This window comes from Alligator mississippiensis, chromosome 2 (assembly GCF_030867095.1).
Source record: "Alligator mississippiensis isolate rAllMis1 chromosome 2, rAllMis1, whole genome shotgun sequence".
Lineage (NCBI taxonomy): Eukaryota > Metazoa > Chordata > Crocodylia > Alligatoridae > Alligator > Alligator mississippiensis.
This window is the reverse complement of record NC_081825.1, coordinates 38,265,268-38,292,658: the sequence shown is the minus strand read 5'-3', so window position 1 is coordinate 38,292,658 and position 27,391 is coordinate 38,265,268. Positions and strand designations below refer to the sequence as shown.

General features: G+C 44.6%; 1 long non-coding RNA gene across 1 annotated transcript in view; it reads left to right on the top strand.

Annotated features, from left to right (window-relative positions):
- Positions 1–26,691, top strand: part of LOC109281327 (uncharacterized) — an 87,664-nt gene extending 60,973 nt beyond the window's left edge. The window contains exon 4 of the long non-coding RNA XR_009459739.1: positions 24,987–26,691. This is a non-coding gene — a long non-coding RNA (uncharacterized LOC109281327). The remainder of the gene's footprint in view (positions 1–24,986) is intronic.
- Positions 26,692–27,391: the final 700 nt, after the last annotated feature.

Here is a 27,391-nt window from a genome sequence, read left to right as displayed (position 1 = left end):
CCAGTGGTGCCTGAGGGAACAGAGCCTCACCCAATTTCCGCTGGTCCCCATTGGTGAGTTTATAAATGGCCACCAGATCCCCTCTCAGCCTTCTGTTGTGGAGGCTGAATAGATTCAGGCCCTTTAGCCTCTCTTCGTAGGGCCTGCCCTGCTGCCCCTTGACCATGCAAGTGGCTCTCCTCTGGACCCTCTCAATGCTAGCCACATCCCCCAGCTATGACCAACATGCTGGTGCCAGACTGCTGAAACCTGAAGGCAACAGCCATACCTGTGTCAGCTGACTGTGTAGTTAGTGGAAGTGCATACTATGTTATACCTATAGGGCATTTTTGGACAGGATAGTATCATCTGTCCTGTAAGAAGTATCTGGTTAGTTCACTCACCAGGATCATTGCCTTGGAGATAGTGGGCTGTTATCTTTAGCTTGTGGTTGCCATATGCAGAACAGTTCCTTAAGTCTCCATAACCTTGGATGTGGTGTGCCTTGAATGGTGAGTGTATGAAGACTTGGGACCCATGTTCTTTCAATCTATCTTTATAAGTCATGTTTCCCAGACCTCTAAATCATTTGTGGTACTCTCCAATGGACTCTTCCTAACTTGTCCACATTTTCCTTGAAATGAGCATCCCAAAACTGGACACTGTACTACAGATGAGGCCTTGCTAGTGTCAAGAGATTGGGAAAATCATTTTTTTTTGATTTGCAAGTGACACTTCTATTAATATAGCTCAGTACATTGTTGGCTTTTTTTCACTAAGACTACACCGTTGGCTCATGTTCAGCTTATGGTCCACTGTGACCCCCTAGGTCCTTCCCTGCAGTATTTCAGCCTAGTAGTCTTTCCTCAGTCTGTTTTATCCCAAGTACAAGGCTTTGCACTTGTCTTTTTGTTTAATTGACTTTGTACCATTTCTCCACTTTATCCAGGTCATTCTGAATCCTAATCCCACCCTCCAGAGTGTTTGCAATTCCTCCCAACTTCATGTTATCTGCAAATTTGCTAAGTGTGCACACAATCCCATCCGCTAAATTAATGAAGATATTAAACATTACTAGGCCCACCCATGACAGAGCCCTGGGGAATTCCATTTGATATCTTCTCTGAATTGCACATTGAGCCATTGCTGTTACAATTTGCTTTCATTATAACTGAAGTACAGGCAAGCTCTCAGGCCTCTGACAACAAGCCTGAGGCTAACTTCCAAAAGGAGTTTGAGTAGAATCAAGACTTCTGAATTCATACTTGGAGACATAGCCATATTATGCAGGAAGTGTTAGACGTCATTCAGCATGAAACAAAAATTTTTGCTACAGAACAGAGCAGTTGCCTTAGTAACCATCCAGTTACTGAGGTAATGGGCCATCTACTGAATGACGGGACAGCCTGGTAGATAAGTACAGGGACAGTGGGATGATTAAAGAAGTTAGAGAGAACTTACTGCTCCAAAGAGTGGCAAAGATTATGTACTCAAAGCCTTCTACAGCGCTTCAGGCACAGCAAAAAGACTGAGAAGAACACCCACAAGCATTTTTACTTAGTGTGGCTGGCTTCTGCCACAGATTTCATTAGTAGAAGGAATCTCAGAGCAGAGAGAGGGGCCCCTACCACTGATAGAGTTCAGCACATCTTTGCAGTTGGTAGCATTAGAGCACTTGAAGCTGATGCCAGACTAGAATGGGACATCTTACCTTCTGACAGTTATGGATCATTATGTCAAATGCATGCCAAATGTATCCCTTAAATCAGAATTATTCTGATCCTACTTTGTCATAATTTCAATACCAATGTTAAATAGGTTATATTTAAAAACAAACATCTAATAAAAATATTAACAAATTATAATAAAATAACAATCTTTAATAAGACAAAGTATTATTAGCAAATAGTTCAAACTATTAAAATAACTTATAGTAAATTAATCTGTGAAATGAAAGTATTAAGCCATATATATTTTCTGCCAAAGTTTTGATTGGCAAATCATCTAGTTGAAGGAAGTCACTGGCTAAGAACCTGGAACCAGGGTTTGTTGAAGTTTAAAACAAGCTTTTGATATGACTAGGCTCTTGTGCAGTTAAAAAGTGATTTTTTTCTTCATTTCAGTATATTAATCTAGTTCACAATTCTAGAACTGGTTCACTCAAAATTGAGAAACTGGTTGGGAGCTGATAAAGGAGAGAGCACTTTTTCCCTCTAATCTCTGAATAAGGAGAAGGAGATTTGAGATGAGATACATTGCTTCTAAAGTCTTGAAGAGCTTGATGATCAAGTAACTGTAAGTTCAATATGCAAACTATGTTTTGCAAGCAGATATATCTTTTGTTTACCCTGGCTAGCAAAGAGAAGCAGTATCTAGTGCAAAGTTTATATTTAATTGTAAATCATAGTTTAATGTTTACCAAACAATAATTAATCAATTTTGTTTTAGAAAAGTAACTACAAAGAATATGTGCAAAAGCAAGATCTAAACTTTTATGTAAATCTAAAGGCTCTTTCTACATGTTACAGGGTGTGTGGAGCACCTCCATGGTTGGGAGCCCCTCAGGTAAAGAGGCTCCCAGTCGCAGAAGCTTTCTTCTTACCAGTGCAGGAAGAGCTTCTGCTGCATGGGCAATAAGGCATGATGGGATCTTTTATATACGGTCTTGCAATTGTGCCACCTGCGGTACATGTGTAGCATGGCAGGAGGCATGCTTACGTGTTGTGCGTTAGGTCTCATTGCACCTTTACCTGCACATGAAGAGAGGCCCAAATTATCTTGCTTACTAATTTAAATTATTTTTGAAATCAGACATTTTAATCACTCTGATTTAAAGTAATCTGCCCTATTTTATCCTCACAACTCCCTCGACTGCATAGAGCATGTGTAGATGAAACAAGGGTTGTGTGTGCACAACACTTTAAAGTGAGCTAAATGATTTTGCACCACTTTAATAGTGTCAGTGTTGGTAAGCGTTGGCGGTGTATTGTGCATTAATTCCAGCCACTGTAGGAAATTAAGCAGCGTAATGCACCTTAAATGATTTGGGGAACGACATACTAAAACTTCTCTAAGGAGTTTTAGTTTGCTGCCCCTACAGCTGCGGAGCAAAGCACCAGGCTCCGTGCAACTCAGGGGCTCTGCAGGAAGCCCTGCAGGAAGCCTGGCAGCAGCATGGGAAGGCAGGCTCCACCCAATAAAAGCCATGAGCCTGATCTTTTTCTTCCCCCCCTGGAGCTTGCCTGCCTGCCTACCTGAGCTGCACAGGGGCCTGGTGCTTCCCTTCACAGCTGCGGTGCCCCCCGGGACCACCTGAGCCGGGTGTCTGCGGGCGGATGCCACTGGGCAGGGGGGCAATGATGCTGCAGGGGGAAACACCAGCCCACCCCCCCGCATCCCAGGGACCGCTCCACCCGCCAGCAGCTCGGCCTCCTTGCCCCGCTGCCGGAGAGGCAGGTAAGTTCAGGCTGTGTGCATGCCACAGGGGTTTAAAGGGCCCTAAATTGAAGCAATGGTTTTAAAAAACCTACCACTTGAGTTTAGGGCCCCTGTTTCATCTACACACACCCACAGATACTACCTTTTCACAGATGTGAAATTGAAATACAGGACATATTAAGTAACTTGCCTAAGTTAAGCCACAAAGTTTGTTCCATGATCTGAACTGGGATCTGTCTCTGATCCCAGTGCCTTTTCCATTAGATCATGCCTTCTACCACGTATTTCTTCTATGTGTTCCTTCTCTAACACACCCAGTTCTGACTGAGGTCTCTGAATACTACTATTACAAATAATTACTGAAATAACAACAACTTTTTTCCCCTGTCTCAGGAATTTCAAGGACACTTTAATATCTCTCTCATCTCACATACTTTATTACAAGACACATTCTGAACAACAAGATTAAAAAAAGACACTGGCAAAATTATTGGCAGAAAAATAAAAAAAAAGTTTTATTTGTTTGAAAGTATAAACTGTTGTCTCTTTGATGAGCCAATTCTGGCCACATTTAAAATTCCAATTTATAAATACACAAACAAATGCATAAAACACAGAAGACAGAAAATCTCTCTTCTGGTTTTCAGACACCTCTTTTCCTTTCTTCCTTTTACTCTCTACCAATGCCAGCTAATTAAATTGTTGATTCTTCATCATCTGTTCTTGATTCAACATTCAGAGCTATTAATACTTTCCTAAGGCATATTTTATAGATGAAGTACATAGCCTGCTATAGATAAATTGAAAAGGATTCACTCAGCATCACCCTAGTAAAAGATTGGTTGGAAAGCATGAGGAAACATAGATGTTGACTTAAATCTTTTTGAATATTAGAGAAGGGAAAGCAGCTAAATATTAAGAGATGGGAAAGAAGGCATACAAAGAAGGATGTGGAAAGATTGGAAAAACTCTAGCATAGAGTGACAAAAAAGATTAGGGGCCTGGGAACAAGAGTTATGAGGAAAGGCAGAAAGAGCTAGGTTTATTTAGTTTGGGGAAGAGAAGACTGAGGGGAGAATTTGATAACAGTCTTCAAATACCTGAAAGATGGTTTTAGAGAGCATGGACATGTTTTCCTTTTTTTTCTGTGGCCATAGGGGACAGGATTCAGAGCAATGTCTTCAAGATGCAGCAGAGAAAATTTAGGAGATTAAGATAAACTTTCTGACTATGAATGAGGTCAAGCATTGGAACCTCGTCAAGATACCTAGACAAGTTGTAAAATCCCCATCTCTGGAAATTTTCAAGACCAGGTTAGACAGAAGCTTGCCTGGGATAGTTTAGATAGCGACAATCCTGCCTTTCATCACTGGCAATCCCTCACAGTCAAAGATGGTTGTTTTCCATGATTGGTTTATCTGTGGGTTTGAAGTTGGCTGATGAGGCTGATCTGGAATTGACAGACTCTGTTGCAATGTGAGTATGTGTTTCCGCGAGGGGTGGGTGACTCTGGATTCTTGATTTGGTCTGTGACATGCTGTTTCTACCCTTCCCACTTTTCCATCTCCTGTTGTAGTCATAATGTTTCAAAGTACTGAGATCCTTGTAACAGACTCTTTCTCCATTTGCGGTGGTCCTGGCCTGCAAATGGAGCTGATATCAATGTTAATTTTTTTTAAGTTGGCCTTGAGGATGTCTTTGAAGCACTTTCTCTGCCCTCGTCTTGAGCTGTGACCAAGCTAGGAGAATAAAACTGGCTTCAGGAGTTTGGATTCAAACATCTACATGATCTGGCCAGCCCACCAAAGTTGAGGTGGGTTTAGGGCATCACAAGGCACAACTGATGTGATCTTCACAACTTACCAGCTACAGGAAAAATTCCAAGATCAAAATAAACTTCTCTACACAGCCTTTTTTGACCTCGCAAAAGCCTTCAACTCTATTAACCAAGAAGTGTTGTGGAGGATCTTTCTGAAGTACAGGTGCTCATCAAAATTTGTCACCATTCTTTCCCTACTCCATCATGGCAGGCAAATGGTGGTTCTCAGCAACAGATTACTGATCCCTTTGAGATTTATTACTGATCCCTTTGAGGTTGAGATAGAGTTAAGCAAGGCTGCGTCATCGCTTCAACATTCTTCTCAATATTCCTAACTATGATGCTACATCTGACCACCAACAAACTTCCAGTCAGAGTGGAGCTAAACTACTGTATAGATGGTAAACTATTTAATCTCTGCTGACTTTGAGCCAAAACCAAGACCACGCCAACCTCAATCAATCCTGCCTTTAGCAGGGGGCTGAATTAGATGACTTCATGAGGTCTATGTCAGCCCTACTTTCCTACGATACCATGAAATTCAGCAGTGCCATAAAAACAGAGGAGGAGGGGCTGGGCAGTCATAGATGCTGTGGAGGGTGAGGCCCTAGCCATTGCAGAGGGAATAAATGGAACAAGGTAGGCTGTAGGACTCTGGGGGAGCTCTCTATTCCTGTAGGCTGTATCCAATCCCAGCTCTGGCCCATATGCTGTAGATTGCCAACCTCTACACTCAGTTATAGGAAACTAAAGGTGGGCAGCAGCATTTCTGTGAAGGCTCAAACTTAGAAATGCTCAAAGCACACATACTAGATTGAGCTCTTCATGGGTTTTAAGCACTGTTTCACTAAGTTTTTGGATTCCATGTGGCAGAAGTATAGGTGCCTAGCTGATCAGACTAGGGCAGATTGGAGCACGTAGAGAAGCTGAACTTTAGGGTCTAGGTAAATTGCAGGTCAAAGAGGGATGAACCTGCTGAGTTTAAGGACCACTAGGATTAGGTGACCACTGAGTGGGTTTTTTTAATTACAGTTCTGGAATTAAGTTCATAAACTCTCAATCTTGTATGAGGCAGCTAAATCCTTTGTTGAATCTAACCTTACTGACATTCCAGCCACCAGTGGGTGATATAACCACAAATACTTGAGAGGTATCAATTATGCACAGCCTTTTACAAGTGCCAGAGAATCTAGCATTCTATCCATAAGAGGATTTAAAATGTTATTAGTGAATATTAAAAACCATAGTTACCTACTTGGCTTTGTACCGTAGGAAGACAATATAGGACCCCATGCATGGTAACCACATTGTACATAATGTTGACACAGTCTAAAACATTCAATTAGTAATGCAGCCTACCTTATCCTGGGGTATGATATATAGTTATACAAGCCATACATAAGTTGTGAAAGAGAACATCGCTGTATGTACATGACCACTGACTTGTAAACACAGAAACAAATGTTTGGTTTAATGGAAAAGGCATTCATAAACTAAGAGTGCTTTAATATAACTATTTTCCTGTGTAGGATGACACAGACATGTATTGCTTGACTACATCAGTGGGGGATTTATAGAGAAAGCTTTATTAACTTGATACAGCTCACTATTCCACCCTATCACAATGGATGTTCCACAACAAAACAAATACAGTTAACAAAAGCCTACAGGCTTTTGTTCAGGGCTGTCCAACTAGGAGCCTGCTATTGCATGAGGCCCACAAAGGGTTAAATTGCAACCTATAGGCCTTGGCTCCTAGAACTGCTGCTTTGGCATTGTTGCTGCTTACCCTGCACCCACCTGCCTGCTACTGAATTCGTCTGTTCTTGATTCAACATTCAGAGCTATTAATACTTTCCTAAGGCATATTTTATAGAAGAAGTACATAGCTTGCTATAGATAAATTGAAAAGGATTTACTCAGCACTCTAGCAAAAGATTGGTGGGAAGGCATGAGGAAAAATTTTAAAGATATTTAGGTGTTTAACTCTCACTGAAGTCAATGGGATTTACCTATTGATTTTGAAATAATTAAGAACCTTGGAATCAGTGGGAGTTTGGCAACTACATGTCTAAAAAAATCTCTCACAGGCATTGGTTATAATGGGACTTGGCACTGGTGTTTGAACAGAGAATCCTGAAAGAATGGACCCATCTTTGTGGTCGTTGTATTCTGCTGGTGAACTGAGAGCATAACAAAGAATAAACAAGTTGCACTGAGGATACAGTCAGACTCTGTGTTCAGTGATTTCTCCACCAACGGGAAGCTGATGTGCGAAGACTTGATCTTTGATAGCACTTGGCAGAGAGATGACAATACAAAACATTAAAATACCAAAGAGCACTGCTGACACAACTTCCCCAGTGCAATTAGGAAACAGATATGAGGCCCTGGCAGCACTGGAGGAGAATGTAGCAGGGGAAGATGACACATCCACAACAACTACCATGCAGGCTGAGGGACAACCGGGCAGCTGAAGGAAGAGACACCAGGTCATCGTGGTGGGTGACTCCCTCCTGAGAGGAACAGAGGGACCCATCTGTTGCCCAGATCCCACGGTGTGGGAGGCAGTGGTAATATGTACGGGGTGCACGTACACCCCCTGAGAGTAATAGTGCATCCCCTCAAAGCAGCATTCCATGCTTAGGCAGCAGGCAAGGGGGGCAGGTGGGAGTGCTGGTGCCCTGCCTTTAGAGTGCCGGCCAGGGAGTGGGGGTACCAGGAGAAGTGCCGCTGGCACTTCTGGGCATGTCCGTGGCCCTTCCAGGTGCACTGCTGGCACTTCCAGGCAGTGTCCCCTCCGAGAGGCAGCTTAGAGGAAATGCTGCTTCTGGGTCGGCATGCATGACTGGCTGCAGGGGGACCCCCCCCTCCCCCTGGTCACTGACTGGCCACTGGGGGGGCAAGTGCCCCCCTGACTCAGGAGGCACCAGTCGTCCATGACAGGAGGTATGCTGCCTGCCTGGACCCCGGATCTAGGACATCAGTGCGAGGATTCCTGACCTCATCTGGCCCTCTGAATACTATCCCATGGTCCTTATCCATGTGGGCACAAATGATACAGCCAGGAGTAGTCCAGACTGTATCATGAATGACTACAGGGCTCTAGGGGCCAGGCTTAGGAAGTTGGGGGCACAGGTGGTCTGCTCGTTGATCCTTCTGGTCAGTGGGCACCATCAGCATCAAGATGCCTGCATCTAAGAAGTCAACCTGCAGCTCCAGAGTGGGTGCCAGTGTACAGGTTTTGGCTTCTTCAACCACGATCTTCACTTCCATGAAAGGGGCATCCTGGGATGTGATGGTCTTCATCTCTCTTTGAAAGGTAAGAGTCTGTTCTCTTAAAGATTAGCTGATCTCCTACATAGGGCTTTAAACTAGGTTTGTTGGGGGACGGGGATGCAGAGGACAAAGAGAACCTAGGATCAGGGAGCCACAAGCCACGCGCTGGATCAGCCCAGGTGAATACGAAGGGGTCCAATAGGCATCAGGACAGGGGGTACCAAGGGCACCCACTGGGGCCTTAAATGTCTCTACACTAATGCTAGGAGCATGGGAAACAATTAGGAGGAACTAGCACTCCTGCTTGCAAGCAATAACTTCAACCTGGTTGGGTTGACTGAAACTTGCTGGGACCCTACTCACCATTGGGCAGTAAGCATCAAGGGCTATAGGTTGTACAGACCTGATAGAGTGGGGAAAAAAAGGTGGGGGGTGTTATTGCTTTTTATGTTAAGGAGCAATACACATGCTCTATAATCAAGATGGGATCAAAGGAGGGGCAAATTAAGGTACCATGGGTTAGAATACAAGGGTGCTGAGAGGAAAGGGATTTGGTAGTGGGGGTCTACTACAGACTGCCACACCAGGAGGATGAGCTAGACATAGAATTCTCAAGGCAGCTCTCAGAGGCCGTATGGTCAAGGGACATGGTTGTCATAGGTGACCTTAATTACCAAGGCATCTGCTGGGAGGAGCAGTCAGCTAGATCTGACTGTTCATGTAGGTTTCTAAACTGCATACAGGACCTTCATCTAATGCAGGAAGTATATGGTCCCACTAGAGGAAATGCCTTACTGGATTTAGTGTTTGCTACAGGGGATGACCTTGTGTGGGACCTACAGATATAGGGTAACCTAGGGGATAGTGACCACCAATTGTTAGAATTCACTGTCCATTGTAAGGTGGGAAAAATAACCAGCAGGGAAGAAGTTCTAGGCTTCAGAAAGGCTGACTTCAATATGCTTAGGAGATTAGTTAGCGAGGCATTGATGATCAACAGCACTGGTGAGATGGGAGTCCAGGTAGGGTGGTCGTTCCTCTAGGGAGCAATCCTTCGGGTGCAGAAGGAGACAATCCCATCGTGTACAAAAGGGAGCAAAGGGGCCAAGAAACCCTCTTGGCTGAACAGGGTAATCCATGAAAACCTAGGGACAAAGAAAGAGGCATATAGCCTGTGGAAGCAGGGGGTAGATACCCACTTGGCTTGCACTTGCAGGGAGTCAGTTAGGAAGGCCAAAGCAGCAATGGAACTCAGGCTGGTGACCAAAATTAAAGGCAACAAAAAGTCTTTCTTCAGGTATATAGAGAGCAAAAAGAAGGCGCAGGGTAACATAGGATGCCTACAGAATAGGCTAGTGCAATTGGTGACAGATAGGAGGGAGAAGGCTGAACTCTTCAATGAGTTTTTTGCCTCTGTATTACTGAACAGGGATCAAGACAAATCTCCCTATTGCATTACAGATAGGCACAGGAGGAACACCAGCCCACCAACAGTCAGCATGGACCTAGTAAAGGGACACTTGGAGGGGCTGAATGTGTTTAAGTCAGCAGGCCCAGATGATCTTCGTCAAAGGGTGCTGAAGGAATTGGCCAGTGTCATAGCAGAGCCACTGGCACCACTGTTTGATCACTCATGGTGCTCAGGTCAGGTCCCAGAGGACTAGAAAAGGGCCAGTATGGTCCCTATGTTCAAGAAGGGGAGGAATGAGGATCCAGGTAATTATAATCTGGTTAGTCTCACCTTTTTTCTTGGAAAAACCCTTGATAAAATTATTAAGGACCACATTTGTGGGAGCCCAGCAGGCAAAATAATGATGAAGGGCAACCAGCATGGGTTCATAGCAGGTAGATCCTGCCTAAATAACCTTGTTTCTTTTTACAACAAGGTCAGAAACTGCTTAGATGCAGAAGTTGAGGTAGATGTCATCTACTTGGATTTTTAGAAGGTCTTCAATACAGTATCTCATTCTATTCTCATAAACCAACTGAGTGGCTGTGACATAGATGATTATACGGGTAGATAGGTGGCAAAATGGCTTAAGGGTCGCACCAAGAGAGTGGTGGTGGACGGGTTGGTATCGCCCTGGTAAGATGTGGGCAGTGGAGACTCCCAAGGCTTGGTTCTTGGACCTGTGCTAGTCAGTGTCTTCATCAGCAGCTTGGATGAAGGTGAGGAAAGCACTCTGTCCAAATTTGTGGATGACACAAAATTATGGGGTAAAGTAAACACACTATTGGGAAGAGATAGAATCCAGGTGGACCTGGACAGGTTGGAAAGTGGGCTGAAAAGAATAGTATGCATTTCAACAAAGACAAGTGCAAAGTGCTGCATCTAGGGAGAAGGAATCACCAATACACCTAAAGGCTAGGGGACGACCTGATATTTTTAACAGTTTCTTTGCCTCTGTTTTCCTGAACAGGGACTGGGATATCCCACCTACCAGAGGTAGGGGCAATCTTGGGGATAGCTCTATCAAGCCTTTAGTCAGTGCAGATGTAGTTAGGGATCTTCTGGAAGGGCTAGACATTTTTAAATCTGCAGGTCTGGATGCCATCCACCCAAGGGTGTTGAGGGAGCTGGCAAGGGTCATCGCTGAGCCTTTGGCCAGGCTGTATGAGCATTTGTGGTCATCTGGCCAGGTGCTAGGGGATTGGACACTGGCTAAAGTGGTCCCTATTTTTAAGAAGGGGAGGAAGGAGGACCCAAGTAATTATAGGCCTGTAAACCTCACCTCAGTGCTCAGGAAGCTCTTGGAGAGGATCATCAAGGAGCATATCTGTGGGGGGCCTGCAGGGGAGATCATGCTGAGGGGCAATCTGCATGGGTTCACCAAAGGCAGGTCCTGCCAGATCAACCTGATTGCCTTCTACAACCAAGTAACTAAATCCTTGGATGATGGTGTCGCTGTGAACATAGTCTTTCTAGACTTTAAGAAGGCCTTTGACACTGTCTCTCACCCCATCTGTCACAACCCAATTAAATAGTGCCCATGTCACAAGCAAGAGAAACCATTCAAAACAGTTTTTTTTCTGCACTAGGTTAACTAAGGGTTAAGAAATGATAGTAACAGCTTTGTTTTTGCTGCTCATGTCAAAAAGAAATGTATAACTGCGACACCAACATAAAATAGAACTTAGCCTTCTGTGCTGTACATAAATCATTATAATTGGTCAAAGAAAACAAGGAGTAACCCTGTGATAATACCCTAGCGAAGACCGCTAGATAATTGGCGATTCTAATTAAATTTATGACGTGGCAAAAAGCAATTGGCTAGTACACAAACAAAACCCCGCTGCATTTCTGTGAAGTCAGAGAGAGTGACTCCATATACACCTGGAGACCTCTAACATAGGTGTTAGAGTAAACTGACAATTTGATCACTTGCCAGTTCGCCCCCCCGTCTTCGACCTTATCTCAGACGTAATCAACGACCGCCGGCCTGACCTTCTGCCCGACCACTTTTGCGAACTGACCTACTTTGCAGACCGACCTCATGAACTCTAAGCTGTAACTAACCAAGTATCTCTGACCTCCGTCTTTCACCACCTTGACAGCGTGAGTAAATAATCTTGCTTTGCAACCGATAAGCGTCTGCCTAATTAATTCCACTCCAAGCGTCACAAGTACCCGCCTGACGGCTTTCTAAGGCCCCTGGACCGACCCTCTGCCGACCACTGCCCGGGTGGGAGTCAGGGAGAGCTGCTGGCCGGCTGCCCTGGGTCCCGACACCATCCTCATCAATAAATTAAGTGACTGCGGCATTGATGCCTGCACAGTTGGATGGGTAAAAAATTGGCTGATGGGGCGCACCCAGAGAGTAGTGGTGGACAGGTTGTACTCAACCTGGCGAGATGTGAGCAGTGGGGTACCACAGGGCTCTGTCCTTGGGCCCACTCTGTTTAACATCTTCATCAGCGACTTGGATGAGGGGGTGGAAAGCACGCTGTCCAAGTTTGCTGATGACACTAAGATGTGGGGTGAGGTGGACACACTTGAAGGGAGAGAGAGGCTGCAACTAGATTTAGACAGACTACAAAAGTGGGCAGATGAGAATAGGATGGGGTTCCACATAGACAAATGCAGGGTGCTGCACCTTGGGAGAAGGAATCCACAGCATACATACAGGCTGGGGAGTTCCCTTCTTGAAAGCACAGAGGCGGAAAGGGATCTCGGAGTCATTATTGACTCCAAGATGAACATGAGCTGCCAATGCCAGACCACAGCCAGCAAGGCCAGCCATACCTTGTTATGCATCCAAAGGTGCATCTCAAGCCGGTCCAGAGAGGTGATACTCCCCCTTTATACGACTTTGGTCAGGCCGCAGTTGGAGTACTGCATCCAGTCCTGGGCACCGCACTTCAAAAGGGATGCGGCCAGCCTGGAGAGGGTTCAGAGGAGGGCCACCCGTTTGATGAGAGGGTAGCAGGACAGACCCTATGAGGAGAGACTGAAGGACCTGAACCTGTTCAGCTTCACAAAGAGGAGGCTGAGGGGGGACCTGGTGGCTGTCTACAAGCTCATCAAGGGGGATCAACAGCAAATAGGCAGAGCTCTTTTCTCCCCAGCACCACCTGGGGTGATGAGGGACAATGGTAATAAGCTGATGGAGAATAGGTTTAGGTTGGAGATCAGAAGGCAATATTTTACAGTTAGGGTGGCCAAAATCTGGAACCAACTTCCCAGGGAAGTGGTCCTAGTCCCTACGTTGGGCAAATTCAAGAGGAGGTTGGACGATCACCTGTCTGGGATCTTGTGAACCCAGCATTCATTCCTGCCTGTGGCAGGGGGTCAGGCTAGATGATCTGTTCGGCTCCCTCTTGACTGTAGCTACTATGAAACTATGAATCTATGACCTTCTCAGCAGCACAGAGGCAGAAAGGGATCTCAGAGTCATAGTTGATTCCAAGATGAATGTGAGCCATCAATGTGATGAAGTAATCAGTAAAGCTAACCGCACTCTATCATGCATTAGCAGGTACATCACAAACAGGTCCAGGGAGGTGATCCTTCCCCTCTATGCAGCATTGGTCAGGCCACAGTTGGAGTACTGCATCCAGTTGTAGGCACCGCACTTCAAAAGGGATATGGATAACCTTGAGAGGGTCCAGAGGAGGGCCACTTGCATGGTTAGGGGCCTGCAGGTAAGGCCCTATGAGGAGAGACTGAGGGACCTGGATCTCTTCAGCCTCCACAAGAGAAGGCTGAGAGGGGATCTTGTAGCCATTTACAAATTCATTGAGGGTTGGGGAGGGCAGGAGGTGGGGGGAGGCAGCAAGAGGAGATGCTCTGTTTACCAGGGCATCCCTTGGAATAACCAGGAACAATGGCCACAAACTGAAAGAAAGCAGATTTAGGTTGGATATCAGGAAGAACTTTATGGTAAGGGTTGCCAGAATCTGGAATGGGCTTCCAAGGGAGGTGGTTCTCTCCCCTACTTGGGGTGTCTTTAAGAGAAGACTGGACAAGCACCTGTCTGGGGTCATATGACCCCAGTGCTCTTTCCTGCCCAGGGCAGGGGATCGGAGTCAATGATCTATTGAGGTCTCTTCTGACCCTAACATCTATGAAACTATGAAAAAATAAGCCAGCAGCCAACTACAATGCCATGTCAGATAATCAGCTCCCCTGTAGGACTCAGTTCACAACCAGTTAAGTCAAAGTGCAGTCAACAGGAATATGGAATTGCTGTTCTGCTCCTAATGCAGTATGAAACTTGGATCTGGCCTAAATTTAATTTCCTGGACTTTATCTATATGAGCATATATAGCAGCTGAAACAAACCCCCATTGATCAGAAAACTTTATCAAAACACAATAAGAGGATTCCTTTCCCCTCCCCCGTTTTCTTTTTCCAGTTCATACATTTGGACTTCCTTAAGATTTCTCCAAAAAGATGTCTTCTATCCCAGCCCTAGGCGTTGGTGCAGACTCGACTTCAGAGCAGACTCAATTCACAGATTCATAGAGGTTTCGGGATGGAAGGGACCTCAGGAGATCATAGGGTCCTTCCCCCCTGCTCTGGGCAGGAAAGACTTCTGGGGTCAAATAACCCCAGCAAAGTGTGCATCCAGTCTCCTTTTGAAGAGCTGCAGGGTAGGTGCTTTTACCACCCCCACTTGGAGTCTATTCCAGAGTCTGGTCACACAAACTGTGAAGAAGTTTTTCCTTATATACAGTCTAAAACCTTGTTCTAGGAGTATATGACCAGTGCTCCTGTTTCCTGGGGTCTTTGGTATTTGCCTAGCCCCTGATGCTCACCCTGATGTATTTGTAAGCTGCCTCAAATCCTCCCGAAGTCTAATCTTTCTAGGCTGAGCATTCCCATCTCTGTCAGTCTTTCCTTGAACGGCTTGCTCTTCAGGCCTCTAATCATACAAGAGGCTCTTCTCTGGACTCTTTCAAGCTTCTCCACACTCTTCTTGAAGTGTGGCACCCAGAACTGGATGCAGTACTCCAGCTGCGGCCTCACCAATGCCAAGTAGAGCAGGAGAATAACTTCCTTGGTTTTGCTTGAGATGTATTGGTTGATGCATGTCAGTGTATTGGTTTTACAGGAAACAGTACAGGGGTCAAACGACCTCAGCAAGGTGTTCATCTAGCCTTCTCTTAAAGACCCCCAGGGTAGGAGCCAGCACCACTTCTCTTGGAAGTTGGTTCCAGATCCTAGCCGCCCTGACAGTGAAGTAGCGCCTCCTGATATCTAGTCTAAATCTACTCTTTGCCAGCTTGTGTCCGTTATTTCTTGACACTCCTGGGAGTGCTTGGGGGAACAGGGACTCCCCCAATGCTTGCTGGTCCCCCCTGACTAGTTTGCAAATGGTCACTAGATCCCCCCTCAGCCTTCTCTTGTGGAGGCTGAACAGGTTCAGGTCCCTTAGCCTCTCCCCATAGGGCCTGCCCTGCTGCCCCCTGATCATGCGGGTGGCCCTCCTCTGGACCCTCTCCATGTTGTCCACATCCCTCCTAAAGAGCAGTGCCCAGAACTGGATGCAGTACTCCAACTGTGGCCTGACCAGTGTCGCATAGAGGGGGAGGATCACCTCCTTGGATCTGCTTGAGATGCATCTGTAGATGCATGACAAGGTGTGGTTGGCCTTCCTGACTGTGTCCCCACACTGTCAGCCCATGTTCATTTTGGCATCAATAATGACTCCTAGATCCTTTTCTCCCTCTGCACTGACAAGAAGGGAGTTCCCCGGCCTGTAGGTATGCTGCTGGTTCTTCCTCCCCAGGTGTAGCACCTTGCACTTGTCAGTGTTGAAACCCATCCTGTTCTCATCTGCCCACCCTTGTAACCTATCTAGGTCCAATTGCAGTCTATTCCTCCCTTATAGCATGCCCACATCCCCCCACATCATAGTGTCGTCTGCAAATTTGAACAGGGTGCTTTTTACCCCTCGTCCAAGTCGCTGATGAAGATGAACAGTGGAGGCCTGAGGACCGAGCCCTGTGGAACCCCACTGCCCACATCCCTCCAGGTCAAAAATGACCCACCCATCACCACTCTCTGAATGCAGCACTCCAGCCAATTAGGGACCCATTTGACTGTGTAGGTGTTGACACCACAGTCCCCAAGTTTTTTAATGAGAATGGGATGAGAGACAGTGTCAAAGGCCTTCCTAAAGTCCAGAAAGACTATGTCCACTGCTACCCCTGCATCTAAGGATTTTGTGACCTGGTCATAGAAGGCCACCGAGTTGGTCTGACAGGATCTGCCTCTAATGAACCCGTGTTGGTTGCCCCTAAGCATAACCTCCCATGCTGGCTCCTCATGGACATGCGCCAGGATAATTTTCTCAAAAAGCTTACCCAGGATCAAGGTAAGGCTAACTGGCCTATAGTTTCCTGGGTCCTCCTTCCAACAGCAGAATTAAATGGGCTTGCATCATACCTTGTGGAGGCAAATAGGAAGAAATAATAAAAGACTTGCCTCTAAACTTGTTCAGGTTGAACACTGGGACCAAGAACACATCACCCTCTGTGGATCATAGCTGTTATAATATCTAGATATAACATTTAAACCTTACCATTTTTGTTTGTTTTATTTTAAAAGGATAAACAAGAACACATCTGGTCTGAAAATGTGTGCACCATATTTTAGTTTGAGACAATTTTGAAGAAGTTGTTAAACATTGAAAATCAGGGTTCATAAGGGAAATGCCTACTCAGCTAATTGTCGTGCAACTGGTGCAGCTATAACAGGCTCCAAACTCTCCTGGAATAGCTGATATCACCGTATGGCTACAGAGGCATAGATGAGAAAGAAAAGCCAGATGGTGCACTTAACTGCACTTAAAATCTGATTGCATGTGTCAATAATGAATGCCCAAATCAAATTCTTCCATTAAAAAACCCAACAAATAACTATATACAATGGTAGAACAAATCCAAAATCTACAGAAAAAAGTATGGGATGGATTATTGAACAATAACTATGGATGTTACTATTATCTATTTATTCATGTTTGCCATAAGTTTCTAATGCTTAAGGCTTTTGATATGCCATAACATGACAAATACAGTTAACAAAAGCCTGTAGTTCAGGGCCGTCCAACTGGGGCCTATATGAGGTCCACAAAGGATTAAATTACAACCTACAGGGCTTGGCTGCTAGAACTGCTGCATTGGCATTGTTGCTGCTTACCCTGCACCCACCTGCCTTCCACTGAATTCCTTCTCTTTGGCTGCTGTTGGCAGCTCAGATTAGCAGCAGAGGAAATTGGTTGGTGAGCTGCAGTGGTGTTCACTAGGGCTGTGTGAAACAGTATCATTCCATTTTGACTTTCATTTAGACAGGACAGAGTTTCATTTTGAAACACCTGTTCTGTTTCATTTTGTTGAAACTGTTTCGACGTTTCGCCCATAGGCTATAATGGGGAAGCACAAAACTGCCTATAACTTTGTTATTTCTTGCCTGATTTGGACAAAACATGCAGGGATGGTAGCCCCTTCTGTGGCCAGAAAGCCTGCCAGGTTTCAAGGAGATAGGTGCAGGGGTTTCTGGGAAACTGCACCTTAGGCTACTGACAAGCAAAACTTGTGACATGGGTGATAGTGTGTGTGTGTTAAGATGCACCCTCACTGGACTGCGGCCTCTACATGACATGGTAGTATGCCCCAATGAGGTCTCCTCCTCCCCTACAGCCTCAGCTTGGTCCACCACTTTCAATAAGAACTTAGAAAGCAGCACAGTAGCACCAGCAGCATCTCAGGCAGCCAAACTGTCACAGACTAGAGGAGCCTTTCTTTCATTCCTGCAGGAACTTCTTCTCCAGCAGCTGCCAGAGAACTCCCCCTGCCAACCTCAGACCTGGGGCTTAGATATGCCCAGGGCCCAGCATCCTTCCAGTCAGGTGCTAGCTGTGTTTGGTCTAAGGACATGGCACTGGCAGACAAGGTTCCTTTCCTTTGGGTCAATCTAATCTGGTATGTTTTAGCAGACCAACTTAATAGTTAGTTACAGAAATATATTTTAGCAATATATATTTTATTTTCAGGTTAAAAAACCCTTTCTCAGGCTGAGGAAGCACCTGTAGTTGGTGTGCATGTGTGTGTGTACTGTTCCTGGATGGAAGGAATAGTAAAGAGGCCAGAGGCTGGCATGCAAGGAAGTCAGTCAGTGAAAATGGAAATGGAAGCATCAGGGGGTGAAGGACTGAATGGGATGGGAGGGAAGGGGGATGTATCAGTGCAGGTAAAAGTGGGGAGGTACCTGGGGAGTCAGATGTCCCATCAGGCCTCCCTGACCCTGGCAGAGTACAGTTTTAGTGGTCATGCCCAGGACCTGAGGTCTCCTCCTTCCACATAGCCCCAACCCATACCTCCAAGTTCATCCTGGCATGGGAGTTCAGCAGGGACATGTTCTTCCCTTGCTGGCTGGTGATACAGTGAGTGCTTGCTTCAGCTCTGAGAGTGGGGAATTAAACAGCTTTTAAAAAATGTAAAAAGGAAATAGGTGCAGATGGAGTGAGGAGGGTGGCATTCACTCCATTTGCACCTGGAGTTTGGGGAACCCCAGCAATGGGAGGTTCACCTTCAGGAACACCAGCTGCTCCACCAGGATCCAAGCAGGTGCATTAGGGTATCACAACATCCCCAGCAATGCTGAACACCCTCTCACTTGTAACACTGGTCAGTGGACAGGACAGGTGTTTCCAAGCAACCGTGACCACATCCTGCCACATCTGGCTCTGGCTTGCCCTGTAGGTGAAGGAGTCACACAAGAGTGGCTCCACATCCTCGGTGAGATAGGCAGCCACCAAGGCCTGAATGCTATCTGCTTGATGGTGGGGTCTGGTGCCCTTGGCCCACACTGGCAGCACCTGTGGTGGAGGAGACTGGCTGGTGGATGGCGTGCTAGGATGGGACAGTGGATCCCCCTCTTCCACGTTCCCCTGCCTCCACCGTTCTGCCTCCCTGACTCTCTTCACCAGCACCTCCATCCACTGATTCAGGCTTTGGCTGCTGCATACGCTGCCCTTCACCCTCAGGTCACATATGGTGGCTAGCACATGGATCATTCTGCCCCACAAGGGATCAAGACATTTTTTACCAAAATATTCTAAATTTTTATTCCTTGCACACTTATCTTTTTTCTTATCTCTCCCTCTTTTCTCCTACTTTTTTTTTCTTTTTCCCTTCATTAATTATTATTTGTGACACATACATGGTTCAGTTTGATACGTATAGCTGATATATATGTATTTCTAATTTTTGTGCTGCATTTAAAAAATCAAAAACAATTTTTTTTAGAAGAAAGAAATAGATGTATTCTCCCTTGCTCCAATTGTTGTCCAAAGGAGATACATAACTTGACAATTGGGGCCATGCCCTATTATATGCCTAAGTTCCACTTCTGTAACTGCATGAGTGCCATTTTTGATTCTTAGGTACATTTTAAATTCTGTCTGTGAAAAAATAGGATTGCCCAGGTACATGCGCAACAAAGATGACCTGAAGAAAAACAGAAGGAGACTTTACCTACCTTTTAGTCCAATGATTATGGTACCTGTGCACAGAGCAGGAGACCCAGACTTTAGGGTCCCTTCACTCAGAGAAGGTTTGAGCTTATATCTCCTATTATCTAACAAAATGTTCTAACCACCAGGCCATGGTCTATTGCAGGGGTTGGCAATGTTTTTGGGCAGAATACCAAAAACACCTGCAACTTTGACTTGTAAAATATTGCTATGCCAGGGGCAGGTGGGTAGGGGAGCTGTGAGGAGCCTGATTCTTGTAGTGGCCTTGCAGCCCCACCACCTTCCCCACCATCTGCCCAAAGGCACATGTGCCAAGTAAAATGCTTTCATGTGCCATGCTCTGGCATGCACGCCAGGGTTTGCTTACTCCTAGTCTATTGCATAGACTTTATGCAATGCCCAGGGGGCCTTCCAGCCTTTATCTTGAAGTTGAACCATTGGACAGCCAAGAGGACAATATGTGGGCCAGAACAGTAGCAAACCAGGAGTATAGTCATGATCCTGAGATAGATGTTGCCTTTGAATAAAGGGTGCCCTGCACCCCAGTAGGGCAGAAATGATTCCACTGTTTACCCATTTTATCCCTGAAGAGCAGTGCAGAAAATCTCTGGGTGACTTTCAGGGACTTATACACAGTTATGTCCATACCCAGGCAATTCTATTCCACCACAGAGCATATGTAGTGTTGGTAAAGCCATTTGAGCATGCTAAAGAGGGACAAGCATAGCTACACAGGTAGATATAGGATCTTAAATCTTGTGTAGATGCAAATAAGGTATCTACACAGCTACATTAGTGACACTTAGGCACATAAAAGTGAAATAGGACTTGGACTTTGGATCTGCATCATGATCCACATCATGATGATTTTGCAAATGTTTTTCAGCTGGATGCCCTTCCTGACGCTAACCTTCCTCCTTTATTCAGGCTTGGGACAAGTGTTGGATGGGTAGAATCGCTTATCCACAGTGGAGTTAATAGGACTTGGACTTGGATTTATGGAGTGACAAAGATGGATAAAGTGAGACATACTTATATCAGAGGACTGGTGAAGTTAGTGGAGGCGTCTAAGAAACTACAAGAGAGAAGACTGGCACGGTATGGACATGTTCAAAGGAGTCTGGAAGAATATGTGGAAAAAAATTTCCAGAATGGCAGTACCAAGGAGAAGGGAAAGAGGAAGACTGAAGATTAAATGGAGAGATATAGTGGAGTGGGACATGAGAGAAAAGGAGTAGGAAGAAGAATATATGTATGTCCAAAGCTGGTGGAGAGCCAGGATCTGCAACAGTGACCCTGTTTAGATGTGACAAATGAAAGAAGAGGAAGATGACGAAGTTGAAGATGAAGACTATAAGAATAGGATCAACAGGGTAGCAGCGGCCCTTTGACCTTACAAGAGAACATAATTGCAAAGCATGGATAAAAACCTGGTTCCATCAAAGTTATCAGAAGCTTTACTATCAATGTTGATAGAACCAGTATTGGACCCATATCAGGGACCTTCATGTAAGATCTTAAAAGCTGAAGAAGTTCTTCCTAGTATAATAGTAAAGAATCTATAGCTACTTTGTGCAGAGTAAGGATTTGTTTGATTTGTGTGAATTAAACACTTAAAAAATAAAGCTTACACAAGTATGTTAAAACATTTTTTAAAGCAGAGGCATCAAGCACGTTGCCTACAAGATCCACCCCATGGAGCCACTGAGCACAACTACATGAATTGCATAATCAAGTACTAAATGTGCAATAAGTAGTATTACTGTGCAGTAGCATCCTGGCATGGTTGCCTAGTGATGCTTACTGCACAGTAGCACTGTGTCATGGTTCATGCCTGGCGATGACATTGGATAGTAGTAACAAGCTACTGCTCATTAAGCATCTTGTGTAGATGTGCCCACTGTATCTGAACTATTACAGGCCACTGAAAGTTGACAGGGCACTATTGACAGGCCACTTTTGACAGGCCACTGAAAGTTGGAAGGCGTGATGGGGAGAAGTGGCTTGGGCAGCTGGGAGCCAAAGTTTCAATGCTTTAATGGGTTTTACATCATGTAGGTGCTTTAAAAACATATGCAATATCTGGAACCCCTCGAGTGGCAGTGTAAAAATGATATAAGTGGGGCTGGTTAGATCACATTTGCCTGATGCTTATAATGATAAGACACAATATCTTTGTCAGAACTTCAGCCAAAACATGTAAGTTGTTTCTGAGAATGAAGCTAAAGGTAAATATATTGGTTTTGCTTTTGTTAATAATTCTCCTTTGAAAACTCTGGTACCTCCAGGCTCTGGAGTGGAGACTTGGAATTCGGCAGAGTGTAACAGGGTGGCCTCCTCATCGGGTCTCTGCCAGCTGCCCTGCTCATGGGGTAACCGCCCACTTCACTTGTCTGCCATGCCCTGTTGGAAAAATATGAGAGTTGTTACTAAGGCGGGAGGCTACCCATTACTGGCCCTGCTGACAAGGGGCTTAATACCCACTCTGACCTCCCTTCCATGGGTCCCATGCTTCACAGATGTTACTCTGTGAGTGTTACCTCTCTGGCCTATGGTCAGAGCAAACTGGGCACACAGTTGTAGCTCTACCCTACAGCCCTGGAGGGCCATTCACACCACTCCTTTCTGACCAGGGTCCCATTTACTCCACTGGCTCTCACCCAACCTCTTTCATAATGCACTCTCTCAGGGCTACACTCATACTGCCCGGCCTCACCTGGCTTTGGGCTTAGCTCTCCACACCTCGGTCAGCCCCAATGCAGTCTGTTGAGTGTCTCCCGCTATCCTCACCTGAGCGTTGACTGAGCGATTCTACAACTGCACTCCTGGCCCCTCGCTGGGCCACTATGCCCCCACTGGGCCCCCTTACAGGACCTTTACCTCTCTCAGGGTCTCTCTCTACTTGTCATCCCTCTCTCAGGGTCTCACGTGCACCCTCAGGCTTTCCCCTGCTGCTCAGGCACAGCCCCAGGTCCCTCCTCTGGCCTGAGCTCTGCCTCAGGGGTCCTTTATGAGCCTGGGCTCCCCCTGCTTGTTAGAACACCACCAGGGATGTGGGGCTGGGGTTACAAGGTATCCTGACCCACCTTTTACCAAGGAAGTAACTGGTCTGGCATTTCCTGGGGGCTCCCACACCACTAGGAGCCACCCCAAACCACCCTTCCCTGGCAGGGTGCAGTTTTCTATCTTATGCAGGACAAGGGGTCACCTCCAACCCATAGCCCCTGCTCCTGTCCTTACCTTTTGATATTCCTGGAGCAGCCTTTCAGTCTGATGTTACCTCCTTCCTTCCTGAAGCAAACTGCAGCCCAATTTATATCCCTGGGTCCAAAATGGCTGCCCTCATCAGGCATCTGGCTGCTGCCTATTTTCTGCCCTAAAAGTGGCCAAAGGTGCCCTGCCACACAAGGCAATAATGTTTTGCTAGGGATTTGCCTTTTGCCATCCCCATGAAAATTTGTCCCAGCTATAAACCTTTGAAACACTGCTGTTTCTACATGCTTGCTGGAGACTCCTTGGATTATAGCATTTAAATTTACCATAAAGATTCCATCCGTACTGTGTTTGCTCCAGCAGTCAGACCTGTGAGAAAGAGCAGGAAGACTATACTGGGCAAGGAGCCCAGTGAGTAGAGACTGAGACTGGAGGATGGCAAGGGCTGAAAAGGACACACTGGGAGAAAATCAGGGTTTTAGTCTACAGGGCTTGGGAGCTGAGGAAAGACTTTGATTGACTGGATAGGGAAACTGGGACTGAAAACCAGTGGGACAGCAGAAAGAAGCAGAGGCATTAGGAAGACAGATCTGAGGAGGATCAGGAGTATGGGACAGAACTTGTACACAGAGTTTGGATGAGAAGCCGGTGGGAATGAGAGATGTAGGTGGGAAAGGGGAGACTAGGTAGCTGGAAAGAGTGAGAAAAATAGAAAAAGGAGAACTGGTGCTAACATAGTAGGGAAAATGGAAATGGGGGAGAGTGGGACTGGGCTAGATAGTCCAGAGAGGGACCTGGATGAGTTGCCAGAGAACTGGAAATTAGGACTTTCTTCAAGGATACAATAGGATTGGGACTGCCAAGTTAAGGATGGGGAATGAACAAGAATGTAACAAGGACAATTTTAAGGGGATGGAGCAAAAGGGGTCATACCTGGGGACAAGGAGAAGAGAAATCATTTCCCAATCGAATATGTTTCCCTATGGAGCTTGGAATGGAACTCAAAATTCCTGAATGTGACCATTCCTCTGCTTTCAGCAAGTATCTGTGAAATACATTGGCAATGTGCCCCATTGGCAATGAGCCCCATCCCCTTTTACAGCTTGCCAACATAGATGATGAGGATGATGATAACCTATTGCTGCTATCATTTACTGATAGAGCCAGTGGCAGAGGCCTGTATGTTAGAGCTAAGGTTTCAACCCATCCAATTGATGATTCACATGTGTGTCAATATAATGCCACATGATAAAATTCCTCTTTTCTGCTTGCGTTTTTTTTTTGCAGGAAATTTAGGAAATTAAACATGCAAGCACATTATTAAGAGAGCACTATAAAGATTGCAAAGTCAAGCACTCTAGAATTATGAAATGCAAAATTAAGGTTCCTATGCAACTTTAATTTGCCTCTCTTGTCCATAAATATTATAGTGTAGACTAATTATATGACAACATATTTTTTCTATACGTATCCTTCCTCATTAAGTGCATGGGAACTGCTCTGAGGATGACTCAGGTTTTTATGGTGAAGGAGACTGCCATTTTGCTGCAGAAATTGAAGGTGTGTAGTAAATGAGGGAGAGGATTGTAAGAAAAGAGAAAATGACTTCATGATAAAGGCAGATGAATACTGAAGTGGAGAATTAGATTCTGTTTCTGATACAGGGATCTGCAGTGATGCTGGGCAAGTCACCTGAATCAAACTACCAAACTTTCTACACATGGGCTGCTTATAGACATTAAAAAAACACAAACAATGTTGCTTTACTTTAAATTCAGTGCCTTGCTATGCCAAACCCCATGCATGCCCAGAAGAAGTGCCTTAATTGGACCCAGCTCGCCCAATGTCTGTATAGATCTGGCACTTTAGTGGAGCTTTTTTTTTGGAGCTTTTATCTAAAGATGATTGAATCAGTGTTAGATAAAAGTGCCAAAAAGCCCAGCTGAAGTGCCCAATCTATAGAGATAATGCAGAACTGGGTCCAAGTAATACGCTGCTTCTTCTAGTAAAGCACATTGTTTTAAACTTCTATAATCAGCCATGGTTGCTAATTATTTGCTTATCATTTTCTGGACTCCTGATCTGAGTCTTTGAGAGAAGATTTATAGGAGTGCTGAGTATGTGTAGGTGCAACTGAAGTCAATAGGAGCTCTGCTATATACATATGAAGTGCTATACCATGTTAAGGGATTTTTTTCACAATTTCTTTTAGTTGGTCTAATAAAAGATATAATATCTGAACCAAGAGTTTGAGAGTTTTCTATTTCTTTTTGTCTCAGACCAACACAGCTACCAAATACATCCCTGAAACATGGAAGATGCCAAATTTTAGCCAATTTTGGATTTAAACTTCATTGCTGAACAACAAGAAAGATTTCTACACCTCCCTGCCTTTCTGTCATCTGATACCACCAGGGAAGGAATCCTGCCTGATCTGCACAGCAGAGAGCGACTCACAAAGACACTCTCGTAGACCCAGAGGAGTAGACTTCCACCTTCAGCTTCCTCTGTGCAAAGAAGTTTATTTTCTACTTATGGGGACTTTTTACCATCTTTAATTTTCCCTGAGCCTCAGGAAGGGTGCCTGTGTCCGAAAGCTTTCAGAAAAAGATTTTTTTTTCGGTGATTTCTTAGTTGGTCTAATAAAAGGTATCATCTCTGAACTAATAGTTCTAGAGTTTTGCATTTCACACAGTGTTAAGAACTCTGAAAAATCAGGTCTGAGGCACCTTAAATAGTGGATACTTGACCTTAATCTTTTTCTATCTTAGTTCTGCATCTTAAAATGGAGATAATGGCATCACCTCACTCCAAAGATTTGTTCTGCCTATTAACTCTGAATATCAACTATGAACTATTCAAATACTATAGTGATGAGTATTTGGCACCATAAACTAACCCAGAAGGTAACTGATAATTCTGTTTTCATACCAAAGCACATTAAATAAAGCATAGAGCTACACTGTGAACAAAGAAGAAAGAACAACGTATTGTACCTTCCATCAAGTGCACTGAGACAGCGATCTTGTAAAAAACATATCATGTTAAAATGTAATTAAAGAGTGCATAGGAACAACATGCACAAAAAGGGCAAATGAATGTGGCAAAGGCACATTAAATCTGACATTTTCTACTTCTACGTGCTTGACTTTGTAACTTTACTAATAGTTTAAACTCTGATTTTTTTTTGTGTGGTTAAGGGATATTCTGCCATCTTTCAGAATTTTAAAAGAATTATATAGAATAAAGGTATAATAGTTTTTCCTAAAACAGAGAGCTGTGCACACGAGAAAGCATGATGAAGTATTGTTATTCTACCCACTTCACCGAAAGAGCAACAGAATACCCAACTGCGGTGTCTTTGGACTACTGGGAAGTAGTTTTGCAAAAGTAATATCATGTTACATTTCAAAAATTGAAATTTAAAAATACCCTACCAGGGACATGAATGTAACATTTCATTGTGTCCTGTGGAAAAAATGTAATTTCTCTATTGAAATGATACAAAGTCCAAAGCTGATGATCTGGCTGGGAACACTATCAGACTGGAAGCAGCTGGAGAAATGGTAATGTACTAGCAGCATACAAGGATGTTGTGGGAATAGACAAGAGATAATCCAAAACTGACTTTCAACTCCAAAGAGAAAGTAGACATCAGTCAGTAACCATAAGTAAATCGCACCTGGCACTGTAAGTGTTTTAAACGTCAGAAGTTAAACCTTAAATTGTATCCTGATTCTTAAAGGAAGGCAGTAAATTACTCACTGAACAAATGGGTGACATAATCAAAATGAGTAACACTGCTGAATCCTGAACAGGCTGCAGAGTCTGAGCATAGGAAATTGGAGGACTAGTTAGGAGATGTTGTTACGAAGTTACAATTGGTGAAAAGCCAGGCACTACCACAGTCCTCCTACAGCTTGGCTCACCTAGTGATTGCTGAACTGCCCAGCATGCTGCCTGCTTTTACTTTCCTTCTTAAAAGCAGGAAAAAAACCCAAATCCCCCTAAAATCCAAAGCAAATTATACAACAAAACAACTCCCATTACTGAAACACAGAAGAAATAACATTAGATAAATATTCCTTTAAATGGAACTATCAGTACCTTCTTCAGTGAGCTTTTGTAATAGTAAAATGAGTGATAAGATGGTTTTAGATGAAAAAGAAGCCTTTTAATTTACTAAGGAGAAACCCAAGAAGGCTGCTATGACCAGGATTATTAAAGCTTGCTCTTCTGTACAAAGCTAGCTACACACAGGGCAGAGTGGAGGAGGGCTGATGCAGCATCTAAGGTGCGCCAATAGTTGCAACAGCCTTGGGACTGATGTGACTTGGCTTCTGCAATTGATTTGCCTTCCATCTAACATATTTTCTTAGCACTAATGTTGGTTATGAGAATAAACAGCATTAAAAACCTTGAGGAACAAACTTTTCTGCAAATAAGAAAGCAGGAAGGTTTCCATTGCTAAAAATAACAATGTGAGCTTTGCTCACACCGCTTTTTGGAGCAGCTATGAGTCACTATAAATCCTTCTGTTGTACATAAAGGTATTTAAAAGAAAAAAAAAACCCCTCTCTGTATGCAGCAATGTAACTCTTGATTATAGTGGAAGGCCATAATTAGTACCTGAAATACCATTTGTCACTAAAGTGGAGGTTTGGTCTCAGTGATTACAACAGAA